This window comes from Myotis lucifugus, unplaced genomic scaffold (assembly GCF_000147115.1).
Source record: "Myotis lucifugus unplaced genomic scaffold, Myoluc2.0 scaffold_60, whole genome shotgun sequence".
Lineage (NCBI taxonomy): Eukaryota > Metazoa > Chordata > Mammalia > Chiroptera > Vespertilionidae > Myotis > Myotis lucifugus.
The window spans coordinates 86,034-93,572 of NW_005871108.1; positions in this window are offsets into that span (position 1 = coordinate 86,034).

Genomic DNA, 7,539 nt, shown 5'->3' on the forward strand with positions numbered 1-7,539 from the left:
CTCAGTGGGTTGAGCACTGTCCTGTGCACAGAAGGATTGCTGGTTTTTTTCCTGGTTGAGGCCCATACCCAGGTTACAGGTTTGATCTCTGGTCGGGCGTGTGGAAATCAACAGATGGATGCTTCTCTCGTTCTCTCTCCCTTCCTCTCTCTAAGCATGTCCTCTGGTGAGGTTAAAAAAAAAAAATGGTCAAAGATGGAAGCAATAAGAAGACAGAGATTGCCCAGCTGGTATGGTTAGTGGTAGAGCATCAACCTATGAACCAGGAGGTCACAGTTCAATTCCTGGTTAGGACACATGCCCAGGTTGTGGGCTTGATCTTCAGTAGGGGGCATGCAGGAGATAGCTGATCAATGATTCTCTCTCATGATTGATGTTTCTCTCTCCCTCTCCCTTCCTCTCTCTGAAATCAATAAAAATATATGTTAAAAAAGAAGACAGGGATTCTTATATATACATATGATATATATTTATGTATCATATATTAGTTACATATTTATATATTACATATAAATTACATATAATATATCATTTATGTATTTATATAATCATAATATAAATATTTGTATATTTAAAAATATATCTATATACACATACACACAAGATCTGAGGGCATTGATAGGGAAATAAAAGTGGGAAAGCTATCCAACCTACGATGGACCTGAACAAGTTTAAGAACCCCCAGCAGCTACGTGAAATACAGTGGGGCCTTGACTTACGAGTGTCCCGACTAACGAGTTTTTTGAGATACCAGCTGTCTCTCGGCCAATTTTTTGCATTGAGTTGACAGAGTAATTTGAGTTAACGAGCTCCTTAACGAGCTCCTTAACGAGCTCGGTCTCGGAACGAATTAAACTCGTAAGTCAAGGCCCCACTGTAAGTTCTTCCCAGGTGGCACCTGCGTGCGTTTGCTCTGATTCAGACACCTGCGCTTCGGAGACAGTGGGACACAGGGAGAAATACTGCGTCCAGTCTGCCTCCAGCTAGTTTGAAGGGGAAAACTTTTAAATAAACTACCCCTCCCTAGACTTCAATCTCCCCGTCCACCTACCTAAATGCAGGGGGACGTCTGGACCGGAGAAACCATCTCGGGCGTCAGGCTCCCTGTGCAGCCAGCAGAGGGCCCCGCTCTCTCCACATCTAAAAGGCTCGGTTCTGAGTCCCCAGCTAGTTCCTTGATGCCTGGAATCCTGTTTTCTCCACAGTCAGGGTCTGTGCATGTAGCAGAAACTCAATAAATCCTTCCTGAATGGATAAGTGAGGTGGCAGTGAATGGGTAAGGGTTTTAGGCGACAATTGAGAAGCTCTGGGACCACGGGTGGCAATTAACTGGCCCCAGAGTGGTAGCATTCCCAGGTCCCAGGCTAGTCAGTGTGAGGAGAGAGAGGATGGTCAGTGCAGTTTTTCAACTACTTTCCATAGAACTGGACCCACCAGTGGCTGTTCACATTTTGAGAAAAAGGTCCTCTGGACGCAAAAGATTAAGAAGTTTGCTAACTTTGCCTCTCGCTTCACTCACCTTGCCCTGGGAATTGATCAGCCTGGTAAAGGTTCTGAGAAGTCCTAGAAGTAAAGCTATCTGGTTAATTTCATGTAACCTAGAATTCCTCAAACTTTTTCTTTCTTTTTTTAAAATATATATTTTTATTGATTTTTTACAGAGAAGAAGGGAGAGGGATAGAGAGTTAGAAACATCAATGAGAGAGAAACATCGATCAGTTGCCTCCTGCACACCCCCTACCGGGGTTGTGCCCGCAACCAAGGTACATGCCCTTGACCAGAATCGAACCTGGGACCCTTCAGTCCGCAGGCCCGCTCTATCCACTGAACCAAACCAGTCAGGGCAAATTCCTCAAACTTTTTGCTCCACTGAACCTGTTTTTGGAGCATACCTATAAGCATGAATAGAGCTTGAGAAACTGACTTCATGTAAGAGAAAGTTTTCACTTACAAACTCCATTGAGAATAGGGTTAACAAGTAGAACGCATAAACAAATGGACAGGGCAAGGAAGTGAGGAAAGAAGAAAGAATTCAGGCCACTATCATTATAGTTATCATCTCCTTCAGTGAACATCTACTCACCATCACAGATTATCTGCTACTTGTCAAACGCAGGAGATTTAAAGATAAATAAGGCAGAGTCCCCTCTCTCCATGGGAGCCCTGCCTAAAGGGCAGAGAAAGTAAGTACAGAATAATGTGCTCAGTATCCAGGAGGGAGGGACCTGGGAAAAATGGAAACTGGACCTTGAGTAATAAAAATAACAACTTTAATAATAAGACATAATGCTTAGCATGTACCAAGTACTGTTCTAAGCACTTTACACATACAGAGTGTCCCCCCAAAATGTATACACACTTGCCCTGGCTGGTGGGGTTCAGTTGGTTGGGCTTCATCCATGTACCAAAAGGTTGTCGATTCAATTCCCAGTCAGGGCACATGACTGGGTTTCGGGCTTGATCTCTGGTAGGGGGCATGCAGGAGGCAGTGATCCATGTTATGCTCTCACATTGATGTTTCTCTCTCTCTCCCTTCTTCTCTCTCTAAAAAAAAAAAAATCAAAAAGTCTTTTTAAAAAGGATGCACACTTTAACAGCTGATAGCTCAATTTTGAAAATGAAATGTAAATTAATAAACACTGCCTTTATAATTATTCAAAGTGTGTATACATTTTTGGGGGACACCCTATATTAACTCACTTAAACCTCACAACAATCTTGCCAGGTACCCTTAGTACCTGCATTTGCAACTGAGGTCAGTGAAGCTTAGAGAGGTTAAGTAACTTGCCCAAGATCACACAGCTAGAAACGTGGCATGGTCAGGATTTAAATTCCTGTGGCCTGGCTTCACAGTGCATCTTTACAGCACTAGGCTGTGCTGCTCAGCTGGAGATGAGCAGTGTATTGAAGGACGGAAACCTTCCGGGCAAAGGGAATAAGGAGCAGCAAGTCGTGCTGTGTGTATGAAACACAGAGTACCTGGGGGAGAAACAGCAGGTAAGGGTGGACAGGTAGGTTGCAATCAGAGTTAAAAATTATGACAACTCTCAAAACTATACCAGAAAGTCTGATTGCATCCTGTGGACTTGGGTCCTCAGACCTTTCCGCTAATATCCTTTAGGCAAGGAAGGAAGACATGAGCCTTTAGGGCAGCCTGGGAGTGTAGCTTGAAGAAGCCCGCGTGAATTTCTTTTGAAGTCCTCTACCACCACCTGTCAAATTCATGAGAATTTCATCTTTTATACCATAAGAGAAGTGTGTTCTTTTAATATAAGACATTTTAATCACCAGTTCAATGATCATTTTTCTACATGGACCCCCAGGAGGCCTGCTTGAATCCCCCAGTCCCAGCTGGAGGCACAGCTGGGAACAATGGAAGTCATTTAAGTGCCTGAGCCAGGGGAGGTCCCCATCATCTCTGTGTCTTCAAAGATAACTCTTCAGAACAGCAAGATCCTAGAAATAACTTAAATATTCATCAAGACAGAGCTGGTTAAATAAATTACACTCACGGAATAGAATGCTCTGTTAGCGTAAAAATAAAATACGGAAGAGTTCAGCACGTACAGGTGGGGAAAGCTCTCCGAAGGAGCACGTTAAGTGAGAAAAGCCAAGTGTGGACCTGTGTGTACGATGCCTTCCTAGTTCTGTGGGAGGTGTAGAAAGCCTGCGTTTTCTGGCGTTTCAGGCAGGGGAACCTTCTGGAAGGGTACACAACACCCTGTTGTACCTCTGGGGAAGGGCACTGGGAACACAGAGTGAGAGAACTTACTTTCCATTATCTACTCTTCAGAACTATTTGAAGTTTACCATGTGCCCCAGTTACTTTTTCAAATAAAAGACATGGTTTAGTGAGTCTTAAGCTGCTTCAAAACAGAAAGTGAAAAATAATAGTCCCGAAGGAAAAGACAAACTGACGAGGGCTGGCAGCAGACGGATGGAGGATGAGAAAAACACAGGAGTGGTTATAGAGAAAGATCTGGTGGAGAGCGCCCGCCCTAATGGAAGATGACGGAACTTGAACCCAGGAAGTGGTTGTGGGACTAAGGAAGACGTTTGAGGGATATGTGAGCCGGAGAAACTACTCGTTAGTTGTGGGAGGTAGAAGAGAAGGTGAAGTTAAGAATAAGTTTGGTGACATAGAGGAGCTGTTCACTTAAGAGAACACACACAAGAAAGAGTCAGAATGCCGGGGGAGACCGACTTCAGGTGGGAGGTATCTCAGGACCTTCAGGCAGACGTGGGCCTTGGCTGAATTCTGGAGCTCGACTGGCAAACAGTTCCCGGCACCGATACGAAACTTCCCCTGGATGACAAGGTGGTTCCCTCTGCCGAACCTCTGCAAACAGTAGGAATACTGTTTTCCTTCTGGAAGTCTGACATTCTGGTATGTGCTGAGCAGAGGGTGTCTATGTGACCAGCCCCCGTAAAAACCTTAAGCACGAAGTCTCGAATGACTTTCCCTGGTCGGCAGTGTTTGCCATGTGTCGCCACAGTTCCTTGCTGGGGAAGTTCAGCACATCCTTTGTCTTCTTTCCCTGTAATAGAGCTTAGTCACGATCTGTCTATGTGCTGAGGCCTGTGCCTCCCCGGGGAGCGGACCTTGGAAGCTTGCTCCTGGTTTCCCTGGACTCCACCCCGTGTACCTTTCCCTGTGTCAAAACAATGGACAGGAGCCACTCCACCTGGAGCTGTTGATCCGGAGGAGCTGCCTTGCAGTTGTACTCCTCAAACCTTTGGAATGTTAAAACTGGACAAAAATAACCTTCCACGGAGCCAAAAGCAGCACTGGGTCCCAAACAACTGACTACCAGACTGACAGATGAAGACATTCTTTAGAATCAGGGTCACGATTTTTGCTTGCCTGTATCTGTAGAAATTCCTCCCTTAGCTTATTAACACCCGTAGGAATCCCTTCCTTCCAATCATGTAATTAATCCCTCTTGCCTTCCCTCCTAATCAGAACACTATTTGGCTTTCTGCCTGCATCAGTGCTTCCGAAATACGCCGTCATGGATCCTGCTTTGTCTTCCTTCCCTGTAATAGATCTTAGTCATGATCTATCTATGTGCTGAATCCCGTGAGTCCTTCCAGCAAATTATCAAACCCGGGGATGGTCGTGGGGACCCCTGACACTTCTTTCCCGCAGGTATCGGTGAGGTGAGAGATACTCAAAAATCTAAATCTGCATGGTCTCTCTGTACTCCTCACCATCCTTTAATCTCTCTGTCACATGAAGACATAACATTAAATGTTTGTTTTACAAAAACATTTGATGTTCTCAGAGGAAAAGGTTAGCTGTGTCCCTACAGCCACACCTGTCTAGCTGCTCATCTACAGGCGCTTGAACAAGAGGCGTGGCAATAACCGCATGGTCTCTGAGTGCCCCTTCATTCTGACTCTGCGATTGCGCCCTATTGGAATGGTTGGGATTCTCCTGAGACATATTCCAACAGAGGAAACAAAGGCTGAAAAGGAGGTGCAGGGTGAGTCTTTCACCCCTGGCCGGAATCCCAAGAAACCCCAATTCACATGTGATGAGTCAAGAGTGACGCACCACGGGCTTTTGGTCTCTATTGTCCCCAAGCTGTCCAATTCAGGAATCTGCTCATTCTCCCAGCCAGGCCCTGGCTCCAGGGGTCTCAGTCATAGAGGTGTGTCTCAGGGAGGAGCTGTTAGGGCCAGCAAGGGGCCCTTTGCTCTGGAAACCATCAAAATCCCAAAGTACTAAGCCATGCTTCTCAGAGAGATGGGGGTGAGGGTGTGTGATGGCCTTTTTGTGCTACAAGTCATAGTTTTTGTTGCTGCCACACCTTATAAGATACTATCGTGATCTGGGTAGAAAAATGAGGCCCGACAAGCCCTTCACTGTCAATTCCCCATCATCTGAAGGACTAACCTCTATCTCAGAGCTTTACCATTGGCCACATGGTCTTTTTTATTTTATTAACCTTTCCCGAACACTGACTCCTCCCAGGAAAACATAGCATCGCCAGTCTTGAAAGTAACAGCTCTACTCAGCCACAGATGAGAGAGCTTATTGGGTTACAAAGAGCACAGCAAGAGTATTGCTCAGACACAATTCATACATATTTGTATAAGTAGGTAACTGATTTTCCTATACACTTATAAAGACCATCTAGGTCTTTCTTTCTTTCTCTTTCTTTCTTTCTCTCTCTCTTTCTCTCTCTCTCTTTCTCTTTCTTTCTTCTTTCTTTCTCCCTTCCTTCCTTCCTTCCTTCCTTCCTTCCTTCCTTCCTTCCTTCCTTCCTTTCTTTCTTTCTTTCTTTCTTTCTTTCTTTCTTTCTTTCTTCTTTCTTTCTTTCTTTCTTTCTTTCTTTCTTTCTTTCTTTCTTTCTTTCTTTCTTTCTTTCTTTCTTTCTTTCTTTCTTTCCTTCTTTCTTTCCTGAGAATCCTTGGTCTTTGCTATAGTTATCTGAGTCTAACCTTGCTTACCTGAGTTTTCCTCTTGGCAGTTTATGAAGAAATCTCTATTTTCTTCTTAGTTCCACCCAAATTCTATTTCTATACAAATTAGAATATTCCCTCTATGGCCCATTGCCTTGCAGAAGCAACCAGATTTCTGAATGGTTAACATCCTTAAAGGCTTGATTTCAAATGTCACCTGTGGACTTTGAATGGGTTACATAATCTTTCTGGGCCTCCTGTTCCTCACCTGTAAAACAGCGAGGGGCTATGAGGAGTAAATATAACAATCTATGAGCCAAACTTAGCCTTATGCCTTTCCCATAGCAAGGGTGCAATAAAGGTAGTAGTTGCTGTTGTTGTTATTATTATTAGTCTTGCCACAGCAAAGGATTTCTCCAATTCTCCTTATAATCAGGTTTGACAAGCCCCCACACTGACAAAAAGTATTGACTTTTTCCTCCCATTTCTCTCTCACCTTTTATTAACTCATTACTTGTTTCTCTTTTCCTCTTATAGATTATTCTTCAAGACATCTCAGTCCTATAGGCAAAAGGTAAACCTTTTACCCAGGTTTAGCAATCTTTATAGTAAGTATACCCTTGGTACTTCCTCCTCACCCATCTATCTTAACACTTAGTCATTCAGCATGTACTCAGAGAGAAGTTTCCAAACTACAGGCAGCATTTTCATGTCAGATGGAACACATTAAAGTTCTCTTCATATGAGACACGAGATGCCAATAAACTAATGAGGGCTCCTAGAAAAAGGTTTGCTTTCTGATTTAGTTCTGGATTTTGTAATACTTATAGCAAAGATATGTGGTTGCTTGAGGTACCTCAATGACCACTCTTCTGTCTTGGTCATGAGCTACATGCCATCTAGATGCTTTTTTCCTCCTGAGGTTCTAGTCAAGCCCCACTGCTTCTGCAGAATAACAATGGTCATAGAGCATATTGTCTAGTTTTGTGGGTTTTTGGTAAAAAGTATGAAACCCCATCACAAAGCCAGGGTAGTTCTAAGGAGAGGCAAAAGAGGGTATTTAAATATCAAATCCAAGAAGCAGAACAGGTTTAGACATCAGGGAAATGCAAATCAAAACCACAATGAGAT